This window comes from Malus sylvestris, chromosome 8 (genome assembly GCF_916048215.2).
Source record: "Malus sylvestris chromosome 8, drMalSylv7.2, whole genome shotgun sequence".
NCBI classification, from domain to species: Eukaryota; Viridiplantae; Streptophyta; class Magnoliopsida; order Rosales; family Rosaceae; genus Malus; species Malus sylvestris.
The window spans coordinates 24536594-24553845 of NC_062267.1; the positions used below are offsets into that span (position 1 = coordinate 24536594).

A 17252-nucleotide genomic window follows, 5' to 3' on the forward strand; every position below is an offset into this window, starting at 1 on the left:
TGACCATCATGGATGAGAGCTAGTCATGTTGCTTTGTTTCTTAGGTTTTGACAACCTTTTGAACACAGAGCTTTAAGGTGTTGGCGTGTTAAGCCTTTTGAATAAGGAGGTTCGGTCTTGATCACCAGTGCAATCAAATGCCGAAATTTTAGGTTTTGAACGGTTCAACCTATTGAATATTGATGTTCGAGGGGCAGGTTTAGGCTCATCTTGTATTTGTTCAACGCTCATGCTGATGTGTTGAGCGCTAGCATTTTTTGTTTTTCTTGAAATCTTCACGGGCATATTTGGTGTGAAGCCAAGTCCAACTTTGTTGTTGTCAACTCCGTAGCCATGCTCCTTCAACTTTTTCTGAGTCTCGGTGAGGTCACATTTTTTTCGTTGACGATGTTTGAAACCTCTCTTCCAAGATTTAAAGGAGAGGCGAAATCGTACCTAGCCTTTGACATGAGTTTGTAGGTGTTTGGGTCGAAACCTTCTTTGGTCCTCTTGGTTAGAAGAGCCCTCAGTTCTGCCCCCTTTGGCAAGGGTTTGAAGCCTAACAGTGGTTTTGAAATTTTAACGTTGCCTAGCTGTGTCAGAGGTAAAACATCATTTGTCTTGAGCAGCTTTACATAGTCCTTGTGCAGCTGTGTGTTGGCTTTGCTTGTTCTAATTTCGAACGAAGATTGCCTATTCTTTCTTCTCGACATTGGGATGTATCAGAAGACAAGTGAGTTTGGTCCTTTTGAGGGCGTTACACTCCCTTTGATTGTTGTGGGCTTAGTAGGCTCATCGTCATCTTTGCTTGAAGATGGCATGGCTTCCCCTTCTCGTTTCTTAGGCACAGCTTGCCATTCTTGTTTCTTTGGTACAACTTTACCTATGGATTTAATTTCTTTTGGAAGAGCTTCGGGCACCATTTCTTCATCCATGTAGAACTTAGCATCCGCGAAGTGTGATTCGGCTTTGGTGAATGGCTTGGGGTCACCTTGTATCACCTTTACTCATTCTCAGTAGAACTTTAGGCATTGATGGAAGGTGGACGACACTACCCCATTCTCGTGGATCCAAGGCCTTCCTAAGAGGAAGCTGTAGGAAGTTCTTGCATCAATCACGTGGAATAGCGTGTTTCATTTGAGTTTGCCAATGGTCATCTCCACGCGGACCATGCCCATCACTCTTTGTCCTTCTTGGTTAAAACCTTGGATTAGGAGGTAGCTCCAGGATAGTTCATCCACCTTAATGCCGATTATAGTCATTGTTGACTTTGGCATAATGTTTATGGCTCATTCTCTATCCACAAGCATGCGGTTGATTTTGTGCTCCCTTACGTACCTAAAGACAAAGAGAGAACGATTGTGAGGCTTTGATCCCAGCAGTAGGTCTTCGTCAATGAAGTTGATTACGTCATGGGCGACACAGCATGTGACATATTCATATGGCCGAAGCTTCAAGTTTTCATCCTTGCTTTCTTGCACTTTGTGAACGTCGGGACTCTCCAAGACCCCTATTAGTGTTCTTCGCATCTCTTTGGGCAATTGCAGCACCTCTTCGATGCTAAAGTATGACGCCAGGCTTTCTTTGAAGGGAAATCTATGAGTTTTACACATGGGATTTCGAAATGACTAGCATGCATATACAATTCAAAATTTATATACATAAGCAACGGAAGCATGTTATCAAATAATATCAAAGTTATAGTCATGCAAATCCCCTTCAAGGTTCATAGGTTTATATATAATGCATCTAAAACATTCAAGTTAAGAACAAAGTGAAGGTATAGATCCATACCTCTTGATCTTGATTTTAGACCAAGGATGGACCACCTCCAAGCCCTTTGCTCCTTGAAGTCCTTGAGCCTAGCCTCCTTCCTTGCCTCCTCCACTTTGTTAGTAAGAGTGCTCCAAGGTTCTCCTTTAGTCTCCAAAGGAGAAGACCTCTAAATATCCACACCCACTAGTGCAGTGAGATGGATGGAGGAATAACCAAAAGGGTGAAAGATTGTTAGCTAAATCACCCTCAAGGTGGCCGGCCTTTGGTGTTTAAAGAGAGATGTTTCTTTTGCCTCTTTTTGTTTTAAAACACACAAAAACCCTAAGGAATAAATCTCTATAAAGTTCCTTATATAGACAAAAAGAAACCTAGTCAACAACTTGACTTAATATCTCTCCCTCTCCACTTTAAATGGCCGGCCCCTTTGTGTTGGTTTGGGCTTTGGGCTTTTATTTATTTCTAGTCATCCAATGCTTGAATAAAAGCCCAATGGGTTTAGGCCCAATGGACCCAATTAAACCCGAACGTTTCTTTAAGCCCAAAACGATCTTTTATCGCTTTTATGATTTCTTTAGACTTTCTAAATTAATCACAACACTTAATTAATCCAATTAATTATTTCCATCATCCATTAATTACTCACTACAAGAGTGTATCGGTGTACAATCATTTTAGGTTCTAATTAGCAAGGCAGTGAGGTGATTGACATCAATCCAATTGATTATATTTAATCCAATCACTTAGTGAATTAAAACTTCCTTTTAATTCACCCTTCTTCTTTGATGACTACATTTAATCATCTAGAAGAACTCACAAGGTATGAGTGACATCTAACCATATGTCATAGCTACCCAAGCTAATGTAGAAGTTGTTCGAAGAACCTATTCAGTTGGAATTACAATGTAATTCGATCCTTCTCTAAAACAATACTCTCAATCACATTACTAGGGTATGGATATATTATGTCAAACCCTTAATGTGATTATTCCTTCTTATATGATTCAATTGAGTCGTATAGGAACGCTTTCCTTTATTACGCTCGATACTTCGGCCAAAGATTCCCGAATCATATCTTAGAGTATTCTTCCTCTCTTAACGAGGATTAGAGATTCCTTATTGCGCATTCACTTGCCTTCATGACTAAGTGGCTTAACCCCAATTATGTCGTGGACACCCGCGAATGGGGTGACTTTGACATAATCAAAGATTAAGTACTTAGCCACAAGACAACGACGATGCCTCAGGTCAAAGGACTACTTACATTATTCCAACCATTAGAGTTACTTACTTGACATGTGAGTAGACCTCCATGCAAGTACTCTCGTTCGATTGTGTTCGGTGAACTCATTCCCTTAATGAGCACCTACATACTTGTCTTAGTGTCACTACACGAATGGGATGAGACTTTCCATTCTTCCATTTGAAGCGGACACAGTATGTACCGGTCTAAGCATTGTCAGTTTCCCTCCGACAATCCAATGACCAGGAACCTTTTTGGACATAATAGTTATGTGAAGAAGGTCTCTGTAGTCTAACATCATTAGATTACTTCTTCAATCGATCCATTGTCCATGGATTCACTATTTAGGACATATATCGTTTATTGAGATAGTCCTAATTAGTATCTTTGCCATTTGATGTATAAGAGTCATCTATACATCGTTTCATTTGTCCTGAAAGGTTTCTTCCAAAGATTGACTTCCAGGGCATATTTCCAACAATCTCCTACTTGCACTAAAGTCAATCACTAGTGTATCTTATACATGCTAGTTAAGAGAGCTTATGCTCGTAGGTTAACTTGGTTATGTATTAATCCTTTTTATTTAAAAAGGATTTACTTATCAAATGTTTCCAAAACATTTGATGATGTCTCTTTCTTGTGTTCGAATACTTTGATGAGACCTTGATTCCATGGCTTGAGCTATCGCCCCATTACGTCGTAGTATCCTACTAACGACCTTATGGTTTGGATTCAATCATTGGTTCTATAAGAACCCCTTCATTCAAAACACCTTTTGAAGCAATTTCTAAAACAATATATCGTCATATATTTCGTTTGTATACTTTATATAAACTTTGCTTCAACCTTGAGACCATTGTAGTACAATACTAACAATACATTCATATGATTAGTACTTCATCCATTATGAAGTTCCATTTGTTAAAATGGCTTATTTTTCACTTTGGTTAATAACCTAAGTGAATGCACGCTTCCAGAGTCCCACTCTGATGTTTCTTTCTTAAAGGCAATAATACTCTATCAGTTGCTTTGGTTCTGATCCTGGGATATAGTAATATCTTAAAGTGACAAACTCTGTGGTTTTTCACCTTTGGATATCTACTTCACAAGTCCATATATGTGTCCCTTTTGTGATTTTGTGACACATTCATTATAAGGGTTATGAAAGTGATTTTCTATCACATAGGAAAATGCTTTCTTAAATCTACAACATTTGAGATTTAATTCCCATATAACATTATTGAGATAGCCTTGCTATATCAATAAGTCCAATTTCAAGTCTATACTTCAAAATTGACCATGTCATGTTTTGTCATTTCTCGAGTAACATCTATGTTTTATCAAGTCTATCGAATAGACTTTATTCACATCTTGTTGCTCAAATTATGACATCACTCCCACTGGCCTTGTTGTAACTTAGCATTCATTCAAAAATAACAATTATATTTTCTTGATTTGAATGCATATTGCTCCCACTAACTTAAATGAATCATACACAAAAGAATTCATTCTCAAGTAATTCCATTTGAAATGTGTGACTTGTTTCATTAAGTCTATTCATTTAAATTATATGGTGTCATACACCATACTTCAAGTTTTAGTCATACTAAGACCTTTAATGTAGTCATATAAGAATTATCCAAGTCTTTAGTGGAAGCATGGCTCCTACTAAGGATATAGAAACTCAACCATTCCTTCTAGGTGGTTGATATAATTCTTTATCAAAACTACATAGAGCAATATTGTTACATGAGATGTTGAATTTGGATTGTCTTGTTGTTAAATCATATGTTGTGACTCATTTTGAACTTATTTCCCTTTTTGTTTCATCAACTTGTCCATATGCTAAGTTATTTAGCTTGTTCTCATAAAAGAGAATGATGGACAACTCCCAACATATAACTATTTTATGCTAGGTTGACGAAACCAACATTCAAAGACTATTCTTTAGAATGTCACACAACATAGAATTTTAACGTTTGAAGAGCTTGAGTTCTTTAACAATTAAAATTACAAACTCTTAATAATAGTCAAGTACTATTATCCTTTAGACAACTATAAACCAATCACATTCAAATTTATATCCATTTTCACACCTCCCACTATTTCTTATGACTTTAATGAGAAATCATTTCATACATTCAAAATGTATAAAAGTGGAGTACATTGGTAGAAGACATTGTGTAGTAGCTTTAAAACATTTCAAGCTTATTTGTTTCAATCTTCACTAAGTTAATGTCTTGTTATTAAGTGACTAAAGTCTTTAAACATTTTATAGATTTAGACACTTCTTTCTTGGTTTAATCACTAACACAATTGACATTTTAAAACAATTTTAAAATTGCCCAATTAGTTGTTCAAAATTACTAATTGAATCAAGAGTGATCTTGATCATTGTGTTTTAAGTGACAACCATATAAGAAACGTTTTTCTTATTACTTATATCATTATAATGTGATCTTCCTTTTCTTCAAGAAAGGATTCTCTAGACTTTTGTCAATTCATATAGAACTCATAGGTAGACAAATGGAACCAAATCTAAAGATTCATTGTATCCTTTTATGTCATACATGTGAGATCTATCCATAATTGATAAATCTAAAGTTTGGTTATCACATTACAATAAGTGATATAACTCTTGTATCTCTTCTTAGGATACAACAAGACAATATTCAATTCATAACACTACTTTAAGGAAATAATATATTAGAAGGTATTCATCATATTACATTAATATGATAATTCAAACATTCATAATGTTTAATACAAAAAGTATTAGCTCTATACATTTAGAGACTAACATAAACACCTTTATACATTTAGGCACTAGTAGTGGTCTTCCATCATATGAAGCCACATAATAAGTTCTTAACAAAATAAGAAAGTTTAAAGACAATCTTTAAATGCCTAACAAACTTCCTAAGTAGTGAGCAAAAAACATAGTGACCGAACCCTTCACCACATTTTCCTTTCTTGTTCCTCTTCTACTTGGCTTCTCCACCTATATACAATTATACAAGTGATTAGCTCTTTATATCAAATATAAATATTTAGAAGATCTAACAATTAGAATTGAAGATAAGAACATAAACCATACCTTGTGGCTTGTCCTTAAGACTTGCAAGGTATAACCTGCAATTCCTCCTCCAATGCCCCTCCTTTCCACAGTGGTGGCAAGTCCCCTTGGGCTCCTTTGCCTTCTTTTTCCTCACTCCTCCTTGCGGCTTAGGAGTGGGAGACTTCTTCTCCTTCCCTTTGCCTTTGCCTTGCGGCTTAACCTTGGAAGATGATGGCTTGTTGTAGGCTACTGCAGCAGTCCCTACAACGTTCTCTTTCTTCATAGTCTTCTCGGCAGTTACTAACATGTTTAGTAACTCAGAGAGAGTACTATCCATCTTATTCATATTGTAGTTCATTACGAACTGCGAGAATGAATCAGAAAGAGAAGCCAATATGAAGTCCTGGGCCAATTCCCCGTCAAGTGGAGTACTTAGGTTCTCCAATTGTTCAATGAATCATATCATCTTCAGTACATGTTGATGCACTGGAGCCCCCTTGACCATCTTGGTCTTCACAAGTTCACAAACAGTGATAAAGCGATGGTTGCGCGTCCCTTCACCATATAACTCCGTAAGATGGAGTATTATGGAAGATGCACTGTCCATGCCCTCGTGCTGTCTCTGTAGCTCCTCATTCATGGAAGCCAACAGATAGCACTTGGCTTGTGTGTCATCCTCAACGTGCTTGTCATACTTAGCACGTTCATCCTCAGTAGCCTCAGGGCCGAGAGGTATGTGAGGTGGAGCCTTGTCTAGTACGTAAACAATATTCTCCAATGTTAGGAGAATCTTGACATTACGATACCACGATGGGAAATTGTGCCCCTCTAGGCAATGTTTGTCGAGTATTTTTGCGAGTGTGCTTCCAACCATATCTAAATACATAAACAATAAAATAATTAGTTTGATTGTCGATTAAGTCAAACGATTTGGGTCTTTAAACCGAATGACACCACCCACCATTTTTGGCAAATTCCATATCCCTCAAGATGGAATCCGGGAGTTTTCAAAGAAAGCTCCTAGCGGGTTATAGGAGGCTCACTATTACCAAGCCCACCTCACGATGATACGATGTTGGCTAGCAAAAATAATAATGAGAGGGTACACTTACCCATTCACAACAACCTCTTGTGATTACCCATCTTTTTGGCCTCTAGAGAACAATGCCTCATGATGATACGATGTTGGCATCATTTCTCTTAGTTAAGTTCTTTCCCACCATGCCGGTTTAGATAGGGGTTCAAGCATGACCTCATGATGATACGATGTTGGCCACACTCGTTGCCTACCTTAACCTCATCAAATGTTTTAAATAAACTCCTCCTGAGTATAAGCATGCACTTTGCACTCCCCCATGATAGGGTGAAGGCGGTGTACAAGTCATAAACGATTGGAGCCTACCACGGTGGAAGGCCACGAAAAATGTTCAAAACACTCTTACGCTTTCAACTTAATATTGTATGTTGGTTGAAGGATTTTAAGGTCTCATCAATTTTATTTATTTAATCACATTCAAATAAATAATGTCCTATTACAACTACTAGTCCAAAGTTAATGAAATTAGTAGCATATGATATCCCCACTATTCGTTTTCATAAAACAAATCAATATCAAAACATTTTTCAAAATATTGGAGATATATATAACTACTAATTGTATTCATTATATTTTAGTAGCGTATGATACTCCCACTATTTGTTTTAAGAAAAACAAATCAATATCAAAAACGAATTTTTTTAAATATTGGAAGTAACTACTACTACTAAGGTTTTTGCATTCCTTTGAAATTGGACTTTATAGTTATCTTAGGCTCTTGGATGACCATGGACTTATTAGGTTATTGCAACAACGAGCCAACATTGTTGAGTATAAACTCGGAAAGGTTGTGTCAATTTAATTACGTGTTTTTCAATCCAATTAAAACATCTTCATTGAGCCATTAGAAATGAAAGACAATCATTCATTGCTAATTAGGGCATTGGACCCATTTAATCTTTAATCTCATGTCAAAAACCCTCTTTTAGTTATGTCTCCTTACCAATAGTTAAAGAAACTCTAGTCTAGCACTAGAGGGAATCAACTAACTAAAAGAGATTAAGAAGTAATAAGAATTACAAACCGATTTGTACAAATTCCTATAAATTACACATACTAAAAGGGGAGAGATAGATTAATGTCAAACGTGACAAGGTCCAATTAAACAGTAATTAAAACACATTCCCAAGGTTCAAACAATTTAATTTTAGCGCCTTATCTCATAACTCAATTATCGTTTAAGGCATAAGTCCATAGTCACCCTTTTCTAACTACTTAATCACATTAAATAATCAAAATGGAATGCAACATGAACATTTAGATTTAGTGCATATGGGCATAATAGTATTATGAGTTTAAACAACTAACAAAATTAAAATCAAATATTTTAACTTTCTAGTTAGTAGGGGCCTAAATGCAAACAAGAAAAAGTTAGGGGTCAAACCGTAAATACTCAAAAGTATAAAATATCTTTTTTCAAATTACAAAAAACCCCACAAGTGGATAAATCCACTAGTGTGGCCGGCCACATTAAGGGGAGATGGGAAGTCTCACCCATCTTGCTTTAATTCAATGCAAAGTAGAAAAAATCCAAATTTGCTTGTCACTTGGTTTTGGCATTAAAACTTAGGTGAAAAGGGTTGATGGAAATTTCCTAGTCAAGTCTAGGATTTAATAAATTTTTGGGAAGGCTATGGATGATAAGTATATCATCCAAAACCATAAAACAATTTATGAAAACCAAATAAAACCATTTTCACCAAAAAAACAAACCATGAACACCAAAAACAAAACCATGAACACATTTTCAAGATTTGTGTATTCTTGGTGATTTTTCAAACCCAAAAACTAAAGTGACAAGGGCTCTACTTTCTAGCTTTAAAATGATGTGTGAGTGTCTTACAACAAAACACAAACACATGCCCAAAAAAAACCCCTTAATGCCGTGCCTACCACAAGGAACAAAACCCCAAATTTTGTTCACAACTTACTCTTCATTCATGCATCCAAAACACCTTTTTACATGCATATCTTTTTCAACTCTTGATTTATATTTTTCAACCATTGAAAAACAAAAGATAAACATACTTTAACTGAAGAAATAATATGTCAAACTAGTTCAAAACTCAATTTTCATTCATGCATACAAAACATCTTTTGCATACATATCTTTCTCAACTATTGACTAACATTTTTCAACTATTGAAAAACAAAAGATAAACATATTTTTAATGAAGCAATAATTATGTCATACATAATATTAATACCCATATGCATAAAATCCAAAAGGACACATTATACATAAACTTTTGGCTCTGATACCACTTGAAGGGAAATCTATGAGTTTTACACATGGGATTTCGAAATGACTAGCATGCATATACAATTCAAAATTTATATACATAAGCAACAGAAGCATGTTATCAAATAATATCAAAGCTATAGTCATGCAAATCCCCTTCAAGGTTCATAGGTTTATATATAATGCATCTAAAACATTCAAGTTAAGAACAAAGTGAAGGTATAGATCTATACCTCTTGATCTTGATTTTAGACCAAGGATGGACCACCTCCAAGCCCTTTGCTCCTTGAAGTCCTTGAGCCTAGCCTCCCTCCTTACCTCCTCCACTTTGTTAGTAAGAGTGCTCCAAGGTTCTCCTTTAGTCTCCAAATGAGAAGACCTCTAAATATCCACACCCACTAGTGTAGTGAGATGGATGGAGGAATAACCAAAAGGGTGAAAGATTGTTAGCTAAATCACCCTCAAGGTGGCCGGCCTTTGGTGTTTAAAGAGAGATGTTTCTTTTGCCTCTTTTTGTTTTAAAACACATAAAAACCCTAAGGAATAAATCTCTATAAAGTTCCTTATATAGACAAAAAGAAACCTAGTCAACAACTTGACTTAATATCTCTCCCTCTCCACTTTAAATGGCCGGCCCCTTTGTGTTGGTTTGGGCTTTGGGCTTTTATTTATTTCTAGTCATCCAATGCTTGAATAAAAGCCCAATGGGTTTAGGCCCAATGGACCCAATTAAACCCGAACGTTTCTTTAAGCCCAAAACGATCTTTTATCGCTTTTATGATTTCTTTAGACTTTCTAAATTAATCACAACACTTAATTAATCCAATTAGTTATTTCCATCATCCATTAATTACTCACTACAAGAGTGTATCGGTGTACAATCATTTTAGGTTCTAATTAGCAAGGCAGTGAGGTGATTGACATCAATCCAATTGATTATATTTAATCCAATCACTTAGTGAATTAAAACTTCCTTTTAATTCACCTTTCTTCTTTGATGACTACATTTAATCATCTAGAAGAACTCACAAGCTATGAGTGACATCTAACCATATGTCATAGCTACCCAAGCTAATGTAGAAGTTGTTCGGAGAACCTATTCAGTTGGAATTACAATGTAATTCGATCCTTCTCTAAAACAATACTCTCAATCACATTACTAGGGTATGGATATATTATGTCAAACCCCTAATGTGATTATTCCTCCTTATATGATTCAATTAAGTCGTATAGGAACGCTTTCCTTTATTACGCTCGATACTTCGGCCGAAGATTCCCGAATCATATCTTAGAGTATTCTTCCTCTCTTATCGAGGATTAGAGATTCCTTGTTGCGCATTCACTTGCCTTCATGACTAAGTGGCTTAACCCCAATTATGCTGTGGACACCCGCGAATGGGGTGACTTTGACATAATCAAAGATTAAGTACTTAGCCACAAGACAACGACGATGCCTCAGGTCAAAGGACTACTTACATTATTCCAACTATTAGAGTTACTTGCTTGACATGTGAGTAGACCTCCATGCAAGTACTCTCGTTCGATTGTGTTCAGTGAACTCATTCCCTTAATGAGCACCTACATACTTGTCTTAGTGTCACTACACGAATGGGATGAGACTTTCCATTCTTCCATTTGAAGCGGACACAGTATGTACCGGTCTAAGCATTGTCAGTTTCCCTCCGACAATCCAATGACCAGGAACCTTTTTGGACATAATGGTTATGTGAAGAAGGTCTCTGTAGTCTAACATCATTAGATTACTTCTTCAATCGATCCATTGTCCATGGATTCACTATTTAGGACATATATCGTTTATTGAGATAGTTCTAATTAGTATCTTTGCCATTTGATGTATAAGAGTCATCTATACATCGTTTCATTTGTCCTGAAAGGTTTCTTCCAAAGATTGACTTCCAGGGCATATTTCCAACATTCTTTAGGCGTAGAAGTTTTCTCTTCCTCAACGATGATAGCTTTGCCTTTTGAGTGTTCTTCTATCTCTACTTCAACCATATGACAGGCAGCGGTAGTGCACTGTTGGAAAAAATCCTTCGAGAAATACTCATGCAAAGAGACGGGAATGCGCGACTCTTACTCCATAGGTTCCTCAGCGTATGTCAGCTTAGCAATTCTTACGTTTTTTTTAAGCTTCCTATTGTTGCGGCAGCGGTGCTTTCTCCTTTGTTCCACCCCTTAGCTTTGTGGCTTGGGGTCTTGGCTTCCTTGTCTTTTTATAGTTCACCAGTATCCATCCTTCTTTATTGTCGGTAAGCGTATTTTGGTTACTTGCCCCCAACGATGGTTGTGTAGAAGGTGTCGTGTAGCTTGAGCAGGGATGGAAGTGGACATGCGTCACTTGAAGAGGCACAGGATCAAAGGATCTAAACACAATCGCAGTAGTGTGTGTTGCGGCCATGTCTTCAAGGTCAAGTTTAATTTGCCCTTGTTGTGCCAGCTTCATGATGAGCTCCTTAAGGACGAAGCATTTACCAACAAGATGGCTCATAATACGATGGTATTTACAGTACTTAGGATCGTTAACGTGATTCATCTCTTCGAGGTGCTTGCATTCAAGCAGCCTGATCACTTTCTTCTCTAGTAGGTCGTCTAGCATTGCGGCCACGTCAAAGTTTGAAAAAGGGTAGGTCTTCTTCTCCAGCTCCTTCAAGGTGTTTTTGTACCGATCTTAGGTGCAAGAAGGCTCACTTCTTTTTATCTCCTTTGATTTGTTCTTGGAGGAGATCTTGATGGGCACAAGGGAGATCTTAATGGGGGTAGTGTTGACGAAAAAAACTTCCTTGGCAGGCTTCTTCCCAGTCCTATCTACCTTAGGAGCGAATGTTGGAAATGTGCCCTAAAGCCAATCATATGATGATACTTTACAGACATTTCACATGTTAAACTAATCTAGTTTAATATAAAGGGTAACTATTATTGTTTAAAGCTGTCTCATATAAATGTTATATGCTTAAACGATAAGTCCATGGAATATGTAATTGGGAGAATGTGATATAAAGAAGTTAGATTCATGAGACCATTCTCTTTCGTATACATATCCTAAACGTTCATGATCATAGGATTGCCAATTGGGCATTAACAGTCCGTTAAGATCAGTACATGTTATGTCTTCTTTTAGAGAAAGTGACTGGTCTCAAGTCATTGGTGTGACTAACACCAAGACAAGCATGTCGGTGCTCAATAGAGAATGAGTCCACTGAATGTGATCAACAAGGAGTTCTCATACTCATGTCATATGAAAATTCATGGTTGGGATAATCCAATGTAGTCATTTGACCTGAGACATCATAGTTGTCTTATGGTTAGGTCATTGATCTTTGACTATGTCAAAGTCACTCCATCAAAGGGTGTCCACAGCATAGTTGGGGTTAAGCCACTTAACCATGGAGGCAAGTCCGTGCACAACAAGGTATCTCTAACCTTCAAACCGTTTATGGGAGAATACTCTATGATATGATTAAGAATCTCTAGCCAGAGTATGAATGAGATTAGGAATTCGTTCCAAATCACATTCAAGGTAATCATATAAGTAAAAGAATCACATTGGATAGTAGACATGAATAAACTATCAAATCAAACAATGTGGTAAAAAATATTGTATTAGAGAAAGACCATATTGCATTGTAATCCTAAACTGAATAGGTTTTCCACCTCTTCTGATTAGCTTGGGTAGCCATGACATACTGCTAGGTGTCACTCATGGTTTGTGAAAGCCCTAAAGGTGTATAATCACTAAAGGGAGAATTGAAAAGTTTCAATTCACAATCAATTTGAAGAGTTCTAATCACCCACTGCCTGGCTAAAAGGAACCTAATGGATTGTACACCGTGTAAGGTAAAGATTGAAGAAACAATGGAGATGAGTAAGAATAATTAAATGGTTTAATTATTTATGGCTAAGTTTAATTAATATGTTAATTAATCAAACAAATAAGTTCGTTTTAGACCTCGGGTTAGTTTTGGGCCTCAAGGCCCAATGGGCTTCGAATGTCAAGTCCAATAACTCAAGTTGTATAACAACTTAAAAACACAAAGGGCATGAAAGCCCAATGAACCCACATGGCTGGCCATAGAGAGTGTAAGGGAGAATTGGTTTTAATTTCAATTATGTCACTCAATGTAAATGGCTATAGAAAGGAAATTATAACTCATTCCCTTATAAGGGTTTTCTAGAGAGAAAGGAGAAAAACACAAAAGCTCTCTCTTCTCTTATGAGGTCGGCCACCCTAGGAAGAATGGACTAGCATCCATTTCTTCCTAGGTCAATCATCTATTCTCAACTCTTCTCAACTCTTTTCAACTCTTCTCAACTCTTTTCTTTAAGATTTGAGTTCAGTCTTGGTTCACCACAACTACTAGGCCTTGAATTTCATGGGTAAAGTTTTGTTTTTAAGTGCATACAAGCATGATTCCACATTTAACTGTTAATAACATGCATAAATGTTGTTCAAATGAACTTGTTTTCCCAAAAATTTTCCTTCAGTGAACACCTTGTCCTTCTTGAAGTCGGTGATTGACTCATTTTTCCCATGGTTGGCGATACTCAGCTCCATGTAGGGGTGGGCACTTGGAACCAAAAACCGAAACTGAAACATGAACCAAATCGAACCGCACCGAACGGTTTGGTTTTGCAGTTTTGAAACGATTTCGATTTTGAAACCGAACCGCAAAGTAGAAAATGGTTTAGTTTCAATTCCGGCCATCTGTAACTGAACTAAAACCGAAACCACATAACTTTATTAAATGTTAAATTCTAATTGGTTATTTTATTGAGTCCATTCATTTAATATGGACTCAACCACATCATAACATGGCCACATAAGAACTTGATGGTTTCACCATCCACAAAACATTTGGGCAATTCAATCCAATCATTGGCAGCCAAATCACACAAATCATAGCTCGAAATCTCTACAGAGCTTAAGCAGATCAGTATCTGGTTACCAGCACCAACACAGTGTGTCCACATTATTACGATACCACCTGTGTGACATCATTGGAGGCATTGCTGCGATTTGTTGTCATGATCGAACTTCCTCATTGTAGCACCACACCCTGAGGTTTGCGCTTTCAAAGAATTTTGAGAGAAGAACCACCAGCATTCGGCCTCATCATTCTACCAAGTCAATGGAGTACTCAAGGAAGATGGGGAGTAGCTTCGGGTACTCGGAGAAGCACTTGGTGGTCAGGTTGCAGGCCACAATTGAGCCTGATGAGTTGAGGAAATAGACTGTCTCCTCGCCCTTTTTTGAAGTGATAACGGATGAGTATTGCTAGGATGGGCTTCTTTGCATGTTGGTTGCCACTACATTTCCAACCTTGCTAAGGAAGTAAATGGCACTATCATCGTTTGAGTCAGATTCTGTAAAATCATCATCCTCTAAGTTTTTACACAAGGCGTCTCTTCTTCCCAATAGACAGTGCATGAGTTATACACTCAGAAGGACAATTTTGGAAGCTCGCCGAAGACTATAATAAGCTTGTAAGATGATTGATCATACTTGGGACTTGATTGAATTTTAATATTGTATGCATGCTTGAACAATGCAGTAATAGACGACATGCAAAATGAAAAACAAACAGTAAATGTTGCTCATAGAAGAGAATTGAAGTGTATATCAAAGGAAAATGAAATAAGATACAACTAGGTAACCATAATAGTTATTTCAAACAACGAAACCAAACCAAAACCGTTTAAAACCAAACAAAATTGAACCAAATGGTTTGGTTTCATTTCGGTTTTAGCCTCAAAACCACACCGAACCAAACCGTAAAAACTTACGGTTTTGGTTTTAGTTTCACTCAAAACCGCACCAAACCGAACCGGGCCTACCCCTAGCTCCATGTCGTGCGAACGAATCGCCAGTTCCTCAAATATCCTTGGCTTTATGCTTTTGAGAATGTAGTGTAGCCCCCAATGCATGCCTTGAACGCACATCTCAATGGCGGAGGTTTCAAAAAGCCGATCCTTGTAATCCAGACTTAATGAACACCATATGTTGATGTAACCGACGATAGGTTCATCCTTCCATTACTTTGTACTCGTCAATTCCAACATGTTTACAGTGCAACGAGTGTTGTAGAAGTGGTTAAAGAATTCCCTTTCAAGTTGATCCCAGCTGTTGATGGATTCGAGCTCGAGGTCGGTGTACCAATCAAAGGCATTACCTTTCAGCGAGCGAACAAACTACATGATGAGGTAGCCTCCCTCTGTCCCAGCGTTGTTGCAAGTTTTGGTGAAATGGGCAATATGTTGTTTCGGATTGCCCTTTCCATTGAATTGCATAAACTTTGGCGGCTGATAACCCCTTGCCATCCTCAAGGCGTTAATCTTCTTAGAGTAGGGCTTTGAGTACAACATGGAGTCATGCGGGCTTCCTTGGTACTGCGCCTTGATGGTGCTAGTGATCATCTCTGCAACTACTGGATAGAAAGAGATCTCATGAACGTTGTTGGTTGGTCTAGCTTCTTCTCTGCTTTATCCACCAGAGGTTCTTCCTTTTCGTCAGTTTCTTCCTTTTGTGGATCAACCTTCGGGTCAGCTTAGTCGTCGTGCTACGTCTCTAGATGGTTGACTAGCATAGCAATTTGTAAGTTCTTCTCTTCCACGGTCCTTGTCAGCCTTGCAACTGCTTCACTTAGTTGGGCCAGCTGCTCCTTGATGGACGTCGCGCCAATAGTCATGACTTGCATGACTACGGGACACGAGTTGCTTGAGTCGGCGTCAAAAGTCAAAGACTCAGAGTACCTCATCGGGCTTTCTTCCCTTAACCCATTTAGCGAAGCCAGGGTGATCACAAGTTTGTGCCTCGGGTGCTCTTGCTCTTTAGGCAAAGTTGATGGAGGGGTGGAAGGCACGGCAAAGAGAGTTCTTGCCTTCCTTCGGGTGCCACCACTTGGAGCAAGGATGCCCTTGTTCTTCGCGTTGGTGAAGGGAATAGCTTGATCCTTTCTTGATGCCATTTGTGCCTTTTACGGATTTGAAGACAGGGATGAGAGGCAGAGACATCCCACCGGGCATGCCAAATTTGTAAACACAAAAATTCTATATCGAATGAAACGAGAACACGTGTACAAAGTGAATTTGTATTGATTTAAATTTGTAAGTTACAATCTCTGTTTATAATTTTTCCTCTGATTCAGTCTTTAAATTTGATGTAGATGCGTAATTGTTGATCCAAGGATCGCAATGACTTAATCTCGGACGAACGGTTGAACGATTACTTCAAGTTTTGAGCTTCAAAACAATGCATGGATGATCTGAAGGAAAAAATTTGTCCTAGCTTAGAACAAGTAAGAACATTTGAATACATATGCAAACTATTAACACATTAAAGTAGGCATGCATTCAAAAACAATTCATAAAACCCATGACTTTCAAAGCCTAGTATATGGTGAACCAAAAGACTGTTGGAAGTATGCCCACAAAGCCACTCATTTGATGTAATAGCTTTTTGGAATACTTAATGTATTAAACTTTTATATGTTTAATGAAGGGCAAAGCTTATTGTTAATCACTATTTATTGTATCATGTGTTTAAGCAATAAGGGAATCCTAGGGATGTATTTGATCTAAGAGACAAGTGATCTAAGTGAGTTAGATTATCGAGACCATTCTCTTATGTTCATTCCTAAAACGTTCCTAGCCATAGGATTGCCAATTGGGTATTGACAATCCGCTAAGGTTAGTATGTGTTATGTCAACTCAAGCTTGAGTATGACTAGTCTCAAGTCATTTGGTGTTGAACACTAAGACAAACACATAGGTGCTCGAAAGAGTAATCAAGTACACTGAACAACGATCAAAAGAGAGTTCGAACATACATGTCATGTAAGAACTC

At 37.6% G+C, this 17252-nt stretch overlaps 1 pseudogene; it reads right to left on the reverse strand.

Annotated features, from left to right (window-relative positions):
• Nucleotides 1–14194: 14194 nt before the first annotated feature.
• LOC126631463 (F-box only protein 13-like) lies at nucleotides 14195–14974 on the reverse strand (annotated as a pseudogene).
• Nucleotides 14975–17252: the final 2278 nt, after the last annotated feature.